Genomic DNA, 15,350 nt, shown 5'->3' with positions numbered 1-15,350 from the left:
TAATAAATTCTATATTTTTAATTAAGACATTTAATTTATTAAGGAGCCATTTAACCAAAAAAAATCAATTATAAAAAAAATATTCCCACCCTATGGCAGAGTTTCTTATATTTTATATAAAATTAAAGGATAAGATATTACAATATTAATTAAATGTATATATACACATTTAGCTGGCCCCCCTGCTCTGTTGCAGCGCATATAATCCAAGGAAATGGCAGCAGCAGGCCTCCAGTCCCTCGCTATTCCCATCCTCGTGATCGTATTTTCAATCTTATTCCTCACATGCCGGCGCCGGCGGCCAGCTCTCCGCCTCCCTCCGAGTCCAATTGCCCTTCCGATAATTGGCCACCTCCATCACCTCACGCCGATCCCCCACCAATCGTTACATAAGCTCTCTAAGCGCTACGGTGACCTGATCGGCCTCCGCCTCGGTTCAGTACCCTGCATTGTGGCCTCCTCCTCTTCCATCACCAAAGAGATTATGAGAATGCAGGAGACGGCTTGGTCGGACCGCCCTCAGTTTAGGGTCGTAAGTTATACATCACCTACGGCTGCGCCGACTTCGTCTTCGCGCCCTACGGTCCCCACTGGAGGTTCTTGAAGAAACTCTGCATGTCGCAGCTCCTGGGAGGACGGACGATCGAACAGCTCCTCCCCATCCGGCGTGAAGAGGTGGTCTCCCTCGTTCGGTCCTTGTAGGACAGATGCAAGGTTGGAAGAACCAGCATCAACATGGGCAGCGAACTGATAAATCTCGCAAACAATGTGATCTCCCGGATGACCACGAGCCACAGATGCTGTGGGTCGGACGGGGAGGCGATGGAGATGAGGACAATCGTGGAGGAAGTGGCGGAGAATTGGGACTTGCAGGGGTTCGATAAGAGGTCGAAGAACATCCGCCAAAGGTACGATGTGATGATGGAGAGGATCATGAAGGAAAAGGAGGCGGCGAGAAAAAAAAAGAGCGGTGGAATCAAGGATTTGCTGGATATATTGATTGACATCGCAGAGGATTCCAGTGCAGAAGTGAGATTGAGTAGGGAAAATATAAAATCCTTCGTGATGGATATCTTCGTAGCCGGCACCGACACTTCGGCCGTCACCTCGGAGTGGGGACTGGCGGAACTCATCAACCACTCGGACATCCTGCGCAAGGCACAAGATGAGATCGAAGCGGTGGTCGGCGAGAAAAGACTGGTGCAGGATGATAAAGTAATAATAGGAAGGGATGAGAGTAATAATAAATCTTGTTCATTCAAATTTGTCCTAAGAATAATATAATATATAGAGTTTAAACAAGTACTCGGTCAATTAACTAATTAATAAATAATAGAATAATTTTAAAAATTATTCTAAGAATTATTCTAATAATTATAACTGAATTATTAGAATAACCCTAATACTTAATTTGATTTGACTTGGTAATTTGATCCGGTCAATCTAGGTAATTATCTTTTATCTCTATTACCCCCCGACAAACTTAACGGGAGATCTTTAACGTTGAGTTTGCTTACTAACTTGTTGAAACGGTGTCTGGATAATGGCTTAGTAAATATATTAGCGATTTGATCTTCAGCAGAGATATAAGAGACAGATTACTGTTGAGTTGCCACACGTTCACGAACAAAATGAAAGTCAATTTCTATATGTTTTGTACGAGCATGGAAGACCGGATTTGCTGAGAGATATGTTGCTCTAATATTATCGCACCAAATTTTTGGTGCAAGATGAAGTTCAGAAAGAAGTGATTAAAGTCAAATAATCTCAGACGTTGTATTTGCTATAGCTTTATATTCTGCCTCAATGCTTGAACGAGATACCGTAGGTTGCTTTTTCGAATTCCATGAGATAAGATTTCGTCTAAGAAATATCGCATATCCAATAGTAGAGCGTCTATCTTCAGGAGAACTAGCCCAATCCGCATCACTATAAGCATGTAAATCTCGAGACGATTGGCGATATAGAAGAAGACCGTGTAGAATAGAACCTTTGAGATAGCGAAGTATTCTTTTTACATTATCCCAATTTTGTTCAGTCGGAGCATGCATGAATTGACAGGCACGATTTACTACAAAAGTAATATCAGGTCGTGTGATAGTGACATATTGTAAGGCTCCAACAATGCTTCGATAAATCTGTGGATCAGACAGAGCAGGAGAAGATGAAGATAGAGAGTTGTTTATAGCAATTGGTGTAGAGACCGGACGTGCCCCATTCATTTTAGCTCTTTGAAGAAGTCCAGTAATGTATTTGCTCTGAGAGAGAAGATATCCATCCTCATGTGGAATAAGATCAATGCCAAGAAAAAATCGAACAATGCCCAAATCTCGAGTAGGAAATTCTTGATTGAGAAGACTTAATAAAGTTGTGATATCCTTGTGATCATTACCGGTTATCATAATGTCATCCACATAAATAAGAAAAAATATCATAAATCCATCATTATTTTTGTAAAATAAAGACGAGTCAGTCTTTGATCCAGAAAATCCTTGAGTTTGTAACCAATTAGATAATCGATGAAACCATTCACGAGGAGCTTGTCGAAGACCGTATAATGATTTCTTGAGTTGACAAACATGAGATGGAAATTGTGGATGAATGAACTCAGGTGGTTGCTCCATAAAAATAGTTTCCTCAACATGACCATGGAGAAACGCATTTGAAATGTCTAATTGTCGTACGGGTCAATTAGAACTAATAGTTATTGATAACAATAGTCTGACAGATGTAATTTTGATGACTGGGCTAAAAGTGTCATTGAAATCAATACCTGGTTGTTGACTAAATCCTTTGGCTACGAGTCGAGCTTTGTGTCGTTCAAGAGAACCATCAGCTCGATGCTTAAGACGAAATACCCATTTAGAGCCCACCACATTCATGGAGGGAGTACGCGGAACTAGGTTCCATGTTCCATTATGAAGAAGTGCATCAAATTCTATAGCCATTGCATTACGCCAATTTGGATCCTTGTTTGCCTGTGTAAAACAAGTTGGTTCAATAGACTTTGAAGAAACCAATAGAGCTCGAGGAAGGGGATGTCGAGTTGTTATTTGAGGGCATCGTGCATATATGTCACCTAAGGGAAGCATGCGACGAGGAGGACCATCATTCGAATCACTTGTTGACGAGGAGGAGGAAGGAAACTGACATGGCGATTCCGATGACGGACTTGTATTATTTGACGATCCAGAGTTAGAGATCATATTATCCATAGCTGGCGAGGCTTCCAAGATTGGACACAGAATAGGTTCCACAACATTATTCCTCTCATCAGTATGCCCTGCTCTTAATGGAGTAGTCACTTGGGTCAATTCTGGTGATCTTGGAGAATTTGCAGAGAATTCTGGAGCAGAACCCAGGATGTCATCTCTTCTTGCATTTCCAGTGTGTCTAATTGAATGAGCAACCTGTGGTAATTCAGATGGGATATCAGGTGGGGGTAAGAAAGTACCACTGTTTGAGGATAGAGTTGTTGTTGTGGCTGCAAAAGGAAATAGAGATTCATCAAAAATAACATGCCGAGATATATATATACACCCTGTCGGTATATGTAGACAACGATACCCATGGTGCAAATTACTATAACTAAGGAAAACACACTGTTGAAAACGAGGATTAAGTTTATGTTTAGAATAAGGTCGTAGCCATGGATAACATGCACAACCGAAAATACGTAAGAAGGTATAGTTAGGAGACTGATTGTGGAGTTTTTCCAAGGGGCTTTTATGGTGAAGTAATGGAGTAGGGAGACGATTAATAAGATAAACAGCAGTTTGAACTGCGTCATCCCAAAATTTGAGTGGAACTGATGCATGATTGAGAAGAGCTAAGGCAGTTTCGATTATATGACGATGTTTCCTTTCCGCAGAGCCATTTTGTTCGGAAGTGTGAGGATATGAGACTCGATGAAGAATGCCCAAAGAGCCCAGATGACGATTAAGCGCTTGATATTCTCCACCCCAATCAGAGTGGAGAGAGAGTATTTTTCGGTCAAAGAAACGTTCTACGTGTTTTTGGAATTGACAAAAGATATCAAAAATATCAGATTTCCGTTCCATGAAAAATACCCAAGTAAACTTGCTGAAGTCATCAATAAAAATTACATAATAGAGGAAACCTTGATTTGACAAAATAAGAGCAGGGCCCCAAACATCAGAGTGGATAAGTTCTAAAGGAAAATTAGACATATGAGAAGAAGAAACAAAGGGCAATTTATGACTTTTTGCTTTCAAACATGCTTCACAAGAATGAGATGAGGATGATAAAGATGTCGGTAAGCCAAACTGATTAATGATTCCTTGAACAAGACGTAGAGATGGATGACCAAGTCGTGCATGCCAGGAGGTTTTATTTGTACGTTCTCCAACTAGAGCTTTGGCGGATATAGGTTGAAGATAGTATAGATCATCTCTAATTCCTCCTCTGAGCTAGGTGGTTTTGGTTGTGGGATCCTTCACAAGACAATAGTGAGAGTGAAATTCAAAAAACACATTATTATCAAGAGCAAATTGACGAACTGAGAATAAATTTTTAGTGATAGAAGGAACATGAAGTGTATTGCGCATAGAAAAGAGTCGACCAGATGAATGGAAAAATGTGTTTCCAAGGTGAGCAATTTGCAAACCTGAACCGTTGCCTACTTCTACAGTGTCAGGACCATGATAGGAGGAGGCCTCTGCAAGAATGTCATAATCTGATGTAACGTGATGAATTGCTCCAGAATCTGGATGTCATCCTGAGACTGAAGAATTTGTCGTAGGCATATAAGGATTGCTTATAAGAGAAAATGCCCCTGGGTGATATGATGGAGTTGAGGTTGATGCTTGAGGTGTGGATGCAAAACCTCCATTAAAATTTCGATCATATCTCTTATAACATTGATGAGCAAAGTGACCAATCTTGAAGCAAATCTGACAACGTCCTCGTCCTTGACCTCGTCCTTGACCTCGTCCTCGACCTTGTCCTCGCCCTTGTCCTCGTCCTCGACCACCTTGATTTCCTTGATGGACAGTACTATCAGTCTTGCGTGCCGAAAGAACAAGAGAATCTGAAACCCTTTAAGATTGTAATTGTAGAAGTATCTCATGCGAAGAGAGCAAGCCATGAAGGGTATCAAGTGACACTTGATCGATGCGAGTAGTTATGCTAGGAATAAAACTATCATATTGAGGCCCCAATCCTGCAAGAACATGTATTAGTAAATCTGAATCCGAAATCGGATGGTCAATCGTAGCTAAATTATTGACAATGGTTCTGATTAATTGCATATATTCATTGATGGACTTGTCTCCTCGGTGCATCGACTGTAACTGCATGCGAAGTTGAAGAACACGTGCTTGAGAGTGTGAAGCAAAGGTTCGGGCAAGAGCTTCCCATATTTGACGAGAACTAACAAGCCCTACAATTGCAGGAAGTATAGGCTCACTAATCGTTGAAATCAGCCATATCATAATTAGTTGATCCTTCTTACTGCATATAGTATAGCATGAATCATCCTCTTGCGGTTTAAGAGAGGTACCATCAACAATTCCGAGTAAATCATGAACACGAAGTAGCGAAATAAATTGCATCTTCCAAAGCATATAATTATCATTGGTGAGTTTGATGGGTAAATAAGACATGGCATTTAGGGGTAAGGAAGAGAGTTGTGTTCCAAGGTTTGTTTCTGTGGGAGATGATGGAGATGAAAGTTCTGACATTATAAAATAGTGAGTTATGTAATGATAGCTTATCTGGGATGGTGGATGATGGAGAGAGGTGCTCTCAAAAAAAGATTAAATGACTTATCTTCTTTGGAACTCCTTGGCGTGGGCAGGACTTTTGTGTCACTACAATTGAGAACTCCTTGCCGGCAGCTTCTTCTTATGCAGCGGCAGAAGAAGAAAAAATCCACAGCTATTGAGATCTTCAGGAGCAGCAGCAAAGAAGAGAATTATTCTAAGGACAAAAGAAGAGAAAACATGCATATATTGCTGGGCGAGGAAGTTCTCACACAAGGCAATGCAGAGAGGGAGGTGGAGAAATAGAGGTTTATTTTAGAAAAGAATAGGTGGGATAAGATGTTGGCTCTGATACCATGATAAAGGAATAATAGGAAGAGATGAGAGTAATAATAAATCTTGTTCATTTAAATTTGTCCTAAGAACAATACAATATATAGAGTTTAAACAAGTACTCGGTCAATTAACCAATTAACAAATAATAGAATAATTCTAAAAATTATTCTGAGAATTATTCTAATAATTATAACTGAATTATTAGAATAACCCTAATACTTAATTTGATTTGACTTGGTAATTTGATCCGGTCAATCTAGGTAATTATATTTTATCTCTATTACAGGAGTCCGACGCGGCCAACCTCCCGTACCTGCAGGCCATCATCAAGGAAACAATGCGGTTGCATCCCTCTGTCCCTATGATCCCTCGGCGGTCCACCAGGGACACCAAGATCAAAGGATACGATGTTCCAGCAAACACGACGGTCTTTGTCAACCTCTGGGCCATGGGAAGGGACCCGGAGCAATGGCCGGAGCCACTGGAGTTCCGGCCAGAGAGGTTCCTGGAGGAGCCCGGATAGCAATTGGACGTCAGGGGGCAGCACTTCGAGCTGATTCCCTTCGGAAGCGGACGCAAACTTTGTCCGGGGGCGTCTCTAGCGCTGCATTTCGTACCGTGTGCGCTGGCGGCGATGCTACAGTGCTTCGATTAGGAGTCGGAGGATGGGGGGAAGGTGGACATGGCTGAAGGATTGAGCTTGGTGCTTGTTAGGAACAAACACTTGGTGTGAGTACCGGTCCCGCGGTTGAACCCGCTAGTGCTGGACTAAGCTAGGACGCCTCTGCATTTTGTTAGAATTAATATTACAACTTGCGAACTGCATGCAGCTCAATATTGCTTTTGCTATCAATGCTCAGACGAAGGGGAAACATTGATAATTTATTTCCAACTAGCTAGAAAATAAGGTAAACTACTCCATTCGAAATAAATATTGCTTCTTTCCAAAGAAATATATATATATATATATATATATATATATATATATATATATATATATATATATATATATATATATATATATATATATATATATATATATATATATAACGAATTAATATTTGTAATTCTTTCTCTAGGAGAAATTTTATAGAAGTCTCATTATCCGTAGTAGGTACATCTTTCTCAAATCATTCTAGACTAGATGAATCTAGTAAGTATACAGAACTGAGAAGAAGCAAGAGGCAACGTGTGTTTACGAATTTAGGCCAGGATTTTATCACATATAATATAGAAGGTGACCCTGTGACATATAGAGATGTTATGGCTTCTCTTGAAGCTAAGCACTGGAAAGAGATCATTAAAAGTGAAATGAACTCTATTATCTCTAATGGCACTTGGAAGTTAGTAGATTTACCTCCTGGGTGTACCACTATAGGATGTAAATGGGTGTTTAAGAGAAAACTAAAACCTGATGGGTTAGTAGATAAATTCAAAGTCCGCCTAGTTGCTAAGGGATTCAAACAGAAAGAAGGGATTGACTATTTTGACACTTATTCTCCTGTTATCAGAAATACTACAATCCGAGTGTTAATAGCATTAGCATCCATATATCATCTTGAGGTCCATCAAATGGATGTCAAACGGCATTCCTTAATGGAGATCTTGAAGAAGAGATATATATGGATCAGCCTGAGGGACATGTAGTTTCTGGAAATGAGAATAAAGTCTGTAGGTTAGTCAAATCTCTTTATGATTTAAAGCAAGCCCTAAAGCAGTGGCACGAAAAATTTGATAGAGTTATGCTATCATTTGGCTTTGAAATGAATGGCTCTGATAACTGTGTATATGCTAAAATGAAATGTGATAATTATATTATCTTATGTTTATATGTAGATGATATCCTATTTTTTAGTTCTAACCTTTCTATTATTAATGAGACTAAGACCCTCTTAAGTGGTAAGTTTGATATGAAGGATATGGATTGTGCTGACATGATTTTAGGGATGAAGTTGACTCGTTCAACTGAAGGAATGACAATTTCTCAGTCACTCTATGTTGAGAGAGTATTAGAGAAATATGGCTATAGCCAAGTTAAATCTGTCGTCACACCCTATGATCCTTCAAAAACTCTCCACAAGAATAAGAGTGGTGTGGCAGTGTCTCAATTAAGATACTCACAAATAATAGGTAGTCTAATGTATTTAGCAAATTATTCTAGACCTGATATTTCTTTTGCTATAACGAGATTGAGCAGGTTTACCAGCTGTCCAGACAGAACGCATTGGGATTTATTAGACAGAGTACTCAGATACCTAAGACGCACTATATCCTTGGGCTTGTGGTATGGGAGATTTCCTACAGTCCTGGAGGGATATAGTGATTCTAGTTGGATAGCTGACACTGCTGAGTGTAAAGGCGTTACTGGTTATGTCTTTACACTTGGAGGCGGTGCAGTTGCTTAGAGGTTTGTTAAACAGACGATTATAACCCGTTCTACATCTGAGGCAGAATTGTGTGCTTTGGATACCACAGTAACTGAAGTTGATTGGCTTAAGGGTCTCCTTTCTAAAATTCACTTGATAATGAAGCCAATACCTTCTATTTCAATACATTGTGATAATCAAACAACAATAGCTCAGATTAGAAGCTCCAAGTATAACCAGAAACAGAAGAGACATGTACGAATAAGATTAAAGTCTATTCGTGAGTTAGTGTCTCTTGGAGTGGTGTTATTGAACTTTGTAAGTTCAAATAACAATATTGCTGATCCACTCATTAAAGGACTTGATTCTGAGAAAATCAAGAGATCCAGTAAGGGAATGGAACTGAGGCCTATCCTGGTTTTATCTATAGCGGCAACCCAACCTATCTGATTGGAGATCCTAAGAAGTAGGTTTAATGTGGTATAAACAAGTTATAAGGGTGAACCGTAAGTATCAAATTGATTGAAATGTAATCTCACAGTCTCTTCCCTAGATAGATGCTTGACTACTAGTAAGGATGAGCTTAGGAGCTCTTAATGAGTTCAGGGTCTTAATGACAGGATGCTCGCAGTACATCCTTGGAGAACTCACCTATGTAAGTGTAACTGTGGGGCCGCAGTGTGGGGGGTCTAGGCAACTCTCCTTAGCACTTATGAAATAAGATTCGGTGGTATGGTTGTAATGCACCAACCTAGAAGGATTCAACCATCGCCCGTGATGAGTTGTTACCAATTGATTTTCACATATAAAAGGTTTAAGTTCAAGACTGAGTTCTCTTCAAACATATGTGAATAAGATTGGTGTACTTAGGTGAAAATTCAAACCGGAAGGTATTTTCACTAAAAGCTCATTGCAACCAAGCCTCAGGATAAGTCTTTGTTTTCGACCAAAATAATTTGAATTAGTGGGGGATTTGTTGAGTTCCGTGTTTTTAATTCAAACTATTCTTTGTTTTTTGTTGTTGTTCTAGTAATGCATATGTATATTCATTTAGTCTCACATTGCTAAGCTAAAAAGGTTGGAAGACCTTATATATATGGAGCCCTTCCATCCTTGCTTAGCAAAGTTAAGGGGACCTACACGCATGCCCGGGCCGAGCCCAAATCAAGTGGTTTTGGGGGGTTCGAGCCGAAAATCCATAAATCGGGCGCGACACAGGTTATCATCACGCGCAGGGGGTGCAAATCCCCAGCTCGTGGGCCTCACGCTTGCAAGCGGCCTGGTTTGTTTTTGCCAGTCTTTGGTTTGATTTGGCTCTGTCCCGCGTGCGTGAGGAAGCTACGCACGGTTTGGTTCTGCTGTCCAGAACCGACGCATGCTTTGGTTCGCTAGCGAAGCAGTGCTTTACTTCAGAGTGAATAAATGTTGCGCCTCTGTTCCTCGTTCGGTATCTCTCAAGCAGTCTACTTTTCTTCTTCTTCCCTCTCTGTGTGTGCGTGCGCTGTCCTGAGGCTTGGTATTCCGCGATCTGAGGTTGGGACCGAGTGTGATGTTCGTCTTGGAGTGCACCTACGGACGATGCGAGTGGTTGTCGGATCTTGGGAGAATTTTGCCGGAGAGCCTCTGCACCGTGGGCTACAATATATTCTCTAAAGACAGTCGGCACGCCGACGCTTCGACCTGAGGAGATAACAATTTCTGAACCTTACTCTTTTATTTACCTGTTTATTGCATGCTTGCTATTTTGGTGCAAATATAGTGCTCTCAATCAACAACACATTCTTCTACCAATGTGATATATAGTCTGATAGATAGTTGATTCTTCAGGAAAGAAAGTGCCTTACACTCTTTCCATCACTATAAGATAATTATCTTCTATACATATACCACATTGTCTTCTTCTATCATTTTCAACGAAAAAAAACATAACATAGGAGTTAGATCCAAGAAACTTTGGGTTAATGATAGGGCTTAAAGCCCTATAATAAAATTATTAATAGATGATACGGGATGTAACGAGTAGACTCTGAAGATGACGTGACGGTCAAAGTAAATGTAATGTGACGGTCAAAGTCAAGGGAAGAGGACATTTTTCACCCAGTTTTGTCATTCGCCCAGCACTAAGATTCTCAATGTCAGCCCGACCGGATTACAAGCCGTTCGGAAGAGGGCTGAACGACCCTTAATTCGGTTAAATATAGGTAGTTTAATGCTTTATTCTTGAACTGGAGAACTAACATATTTGATCGTTCAATAGTCGACCGAATTTAAGAGATGTCCGACCCACCTCATAATCAACCAGCTATAGGTATGATCAGCATAAAGGTCAATCTCCCCGATGCCTATAAATCTCTTTTACACACACTCGGTCGACCCTATTACTGGTCAACCCTACGAGTGCACACGACAATATGCTTGTGTATTCACTCGATAATGGGGCCAGACGAGTTCACATGGCTCCATACCCATCTCTTCTACTCATAAGTTTAAAGTAACTCTCTTTACAAACCCAACTAGACGCCCTAATCTTAGGTTCACTTTACCTATGAATTATTATGCGAACGATCAATATATAACCGTGCAGTTTAATGCAAGGACATGCATAAAGACGATCGGTCGAGATATACTCAGCTGACAACAATTAGAGAATTATAATAACCCGTCAGAAGAATAACCACATGTCAGAGAATATTCTGCTGGAACCTTGTTCGAGGATTATCATGTTTTGCATCACCGACCATTTATTATAACATATTCATTTAACCACCTTATCAATGGCATAATTTATAAACGACAAAAGAGGTATATCTGTGTGTAATGAAAGATTCCTCAAACAATTATTACACATTGCCTAGGTTATACACTCTCCATTACCTGACAATGTAACCTCTGATATTCTATGTCACCTCATGATTACGAAAGTTATGAGATGTGATATACAAAAGGTGATCATCTCCATTAGTAAGGTATGTTTTGTCTAATATCTCAGGCCTACTCTTGCGCACATGTTTTCTGTTGTTTTTCATTTGACCATTCGAAATTTGTACTGACTTAAGCGTCGGAAAACTTTTGTCAGGGACCCTCCTTCTTGATTTTTGGGTACTGACGTCATGTAATGACTAAATCTATATATGAAGATTTATTTATACTAATGTTAATTATATATAATATATTTTTTTAAAAACTAATTATTTTAAATATTTTTAATCTGTTTAAAATATATTATTGTTTCATATTTATATATAAATAAAATATATATAGAAATAGTATGTAATATAAATTTAAAATAGATTTAGAAATAAATTTTAAAATAGAATTGTAACCCTATTTATAAATGGACTAAAATTTGCTGATGATTTATGATAAAATTTGAATTTGAAATTAATGTCATTTAGATAAATTAAAAATAAATTTATAAATGACTTTATAATCCATCTTTGAAATTAAAAATGAAATATTAAAATGTTTTATTTTAAACTTTGTTTAGTGATGGGCAAATAGTCTTGAGAGCTCACTTCAATTAAAAGGTAAATAGGCTTTTGTCTGCATGCTAATGCTAATGAATCTGACTTTGATACAATTTGAGAATTAGTTCAATTTAATTTTAATTATACCAACACATAAATCTACGTCTTTTAAAAAGCCTTATTTATAGATGTAGAAAAATGTTTTTTTTTTTTTAATAGATATCTCACGTTCACCCTCTTTAATTTTAAAAACATTCAATGCGTGAAATCACAATAGAAAAATGTTATAGATCACAAACATCACAAACATACAAGAAAAACAGGAAAGAAATTAATTCTACAAAATATTGAGATGCATGACAAATACAAACATGTAAGAAAAAATCTGACTAACAGAATATATAAAGGAATTTGACAACAGAGTATATATAAAGGAATTTGAGTAACATATATTATCGGTGGAGTAAACATGCAAACCCTTGCCGGAGTTGCTGCTTAGATGTCAAAAGAATTTTTTTTTCTTTTTCTGGTAAGTAATTCCAAGTATTTTTAAAATCTCTAGAATGCAAGTACATATTGCAATCATCTAAAATTGACTTGTATTATATTTCATTCAAACTTTTAAAATAAAAAGTTTGATAGTATTTAAAACAAAAAAAAAAACATCTAGAGGAAATTAACAATCCTTCTGCCATCAAAATAAGTAAATCTAATAATGAACCTCTAATAGAGGATTTGTACTTTCATTATATATAAGCGAATAAAAAGAAAGAAATTGCAATCCAAATTACAAATCTTGATGACTATATCGTCACCAACCAGATATCAAAATTCCACGAAGATATTTCTTTTCTTTTCTTTTCTACAATGCTCTAGAAGTTATACGGTGACAAAGATTTTTTTCATATATTTTGCTAGAGTTTTTTTTTTAATTATTATTATATTATATATATTTCTTCTCTTATCTCTCGTCAAAAGGAGAGGAGACCCACAACAATAGAAAAATCTATCGTCTCTGACCGACGCTAGGGAGACCCACATTAAAATAGGATTTTTTTTTTAATAAAATAACAATTCTAAAAACGCTCGTCACTTGATTGAATAGGCTTGAATACTTTTCGATCTTTGCTAATTTGGTACCTTCAAATTTAAGTAGTTAAACGAGCGACATAAATCAAAAACTTTGTTTTCGAGGTTCCCTCAATATTCAACTCCATGTCTTTGTCTTGTAAAATGGCTTCCACATAACCATGGGAAATTGGCCAAATTATTTGATCTGTATATATAAAAGGGGAAATGCTACCCTAGGATTTTAGGATCCCACATCTCCTGCAGACTCAAAAAAAAAAAAAAAAAAAAAAATTTGATTTCAAATTTTTTTATGTTTAATATTATAACTCAATCCCTAAAAATAAAATCCTAATTAATATACTTTTGATTTAAAAAAAAAATTAAAATAATATGCTACAGCCATTAAAAAAAAGCTTAATTTAGGGGCAAAACATATTCGTTCAAAATCTACAACATATTTAGCAACGAAAATAAAATTAATAGCTAATTGATAACAAAATTGGCAACGAAATAAAATTGTCTCAACATAGCAACAAATAATATTTCGTCATAATTTTGTTGTCAATCAATGTTAAAATTTGAAATTCATTATAATATTTTAAACTCTAGGACAAAAATAATTGAGTTCGGTCACAAAAGCTACATGATGTAGCCAATGCTACGATGAAACCTTGGATTCATTTGGCAATGAATCAATGAATTTGTCATAGATTGGCATAATTTTTTTTAAAAAAAATATGTCTGAAATTCGGCATATAAAATTAAAGAACTCAGAATGATATGAAATCAATTTATATGTATTTGATCTCTTGATAATATAAATGATATTAAATATCAATTCCATCATTATATTGAGATTGATGATTTTTCGAACAAAAATTAACTTTTTCACACTCATTCGTGTTAAAAAAATTATGTATCTTAATATATTAGGTGGAATTGACAATTGAGATCATTTATCAAGAGATCGATATAAATATATAGAAACTTATTTTATGTCGATCTCTTGATAATATAAATGGCATCAAATATCAATTCCACCAATATATTGAGATTGATGATTTTTCGAACAAAAATTAAATTTTTCATACTCATTCGTGTTAAAAAAATTACGTATCTTAATATATTAGGTGGAATTAATAATTGAGATCATTTATCAAGAGATCGATATAAATATATAGAAAATTGTTTTATGTCTTTTCGAATTCTCTAATTCTATCTGTCATATTTAGGGCGCATTTATTTTTATTTTTTAAAAATTATAAATTTGCAACGAATCTCTAGATTTCTTGCCAACTTGCGATGAATACATGGGACAAATCTCTGGATTCATCGCAAATTGGCGACGAATCTAGAGATTTGTCTCAAATTTTAAATTTTTTAAAAATTCAAATAAATACATATGAAATCTTGCAAATAAACCTAAAAGTTCGGAATGACATGAAACTAATTCCTATGTATTCGTATTGATTTCCTAATAACAAAAATAGCTTCAAACATGAATTTCATCCAAGATATTGAGACCAATGATTATTTATATAAAAATAACTTTAACATTTTCAAATAATAACTTTTTTATTAAGTCATGGTCCATCTAATTGATTTAACTATAAAAAATATATTAAGTATAATTAATATTTGAGGTCATTTATATTATCAAGAGATCGATACGAACATATTATTTTATGTCATTCTGAGTTCTCTAAATCCATATGCTAGATTTTAGACACATTTTTTTTATTTTAAATTTTTGTGACAATTTATGATGAATCCATGGATATGCCGCTAATTTGTGGCAAATCCAGGATTTCATCGCAACATTGGCTGCATCATGTCGTAAGCTTCTGTGACGAACTCTATTTTTGTCACAGAATTCGCAAATATTGCAACAAATTTCAAATTTTGACACTGATTGATAATGGAATCTACAACTATTATTTATTGCTATGTTGTATTAATTTTATGTCATTGCTAATTAGCAATTAATTCTATTTTTGTTACTAAATATGTTACAGATTTGAGACAAATATATTTCGGCAATTTATCAAAAGGCGTACTACAGTTAATGTATTTATCAAAAAGCGCATTACGGTTTTGTATTTACCAAAAGGCGCAGGTAAGTGATGTATATTACCGAATATAACCCTACCGCCAACCAACACCTCTGATCAGTCATCAATTCCCAGGCATCCGAACCACATTTTTAAAAAACTTAGATATTAAAAAAAAACGATCATTAGGGTACCTCCCTCCTTCGTGACATGCGAGTGTAGCTCGGTCTTGTGAAACCCTAGTTTAGTGTTCGTGAGCCATCAGTTCGAGTTTTTCTCAAGTGCCATCTAGCTAGCATTTCAGTTTAATTAAAAGCCAAGAGTGTTCGTGAGCCA

General features: G+C 36.7%; 1 pseudogene; it reads left to right on the top strand.

Moving 5' to 3' along the window:
* The first annotated feature begins 214 nt into the window (after window positions 1–214).
* Window positions 215–6,714, top strand: LOC122042663 (annotated as a pseudogene).
* The last annotated feature ends 8,636 nt before the right edge of the window (window positions 6,715–15,350 follow it).

Source organism: Zingiber officinale, chromosome 1B (genome assembly GCF_018446385.1).
Source record: "Zingiber officinale cultivar Zhangliang chromosome 1B, Zo_v1.1, whole genome shotgun sequence".
Taxonomy (NCBI): Eukaryota; Viridiplantae; Streptophyta; class Magnoliopsida; order Zingiberales; family Zingiberaceae; genus Zingiber; species Zingiber officinale.
Note: the sequence above shows the minus strand (reverse complement) of the source record. Positions and strands in the feature narration are given on the sequence as shown.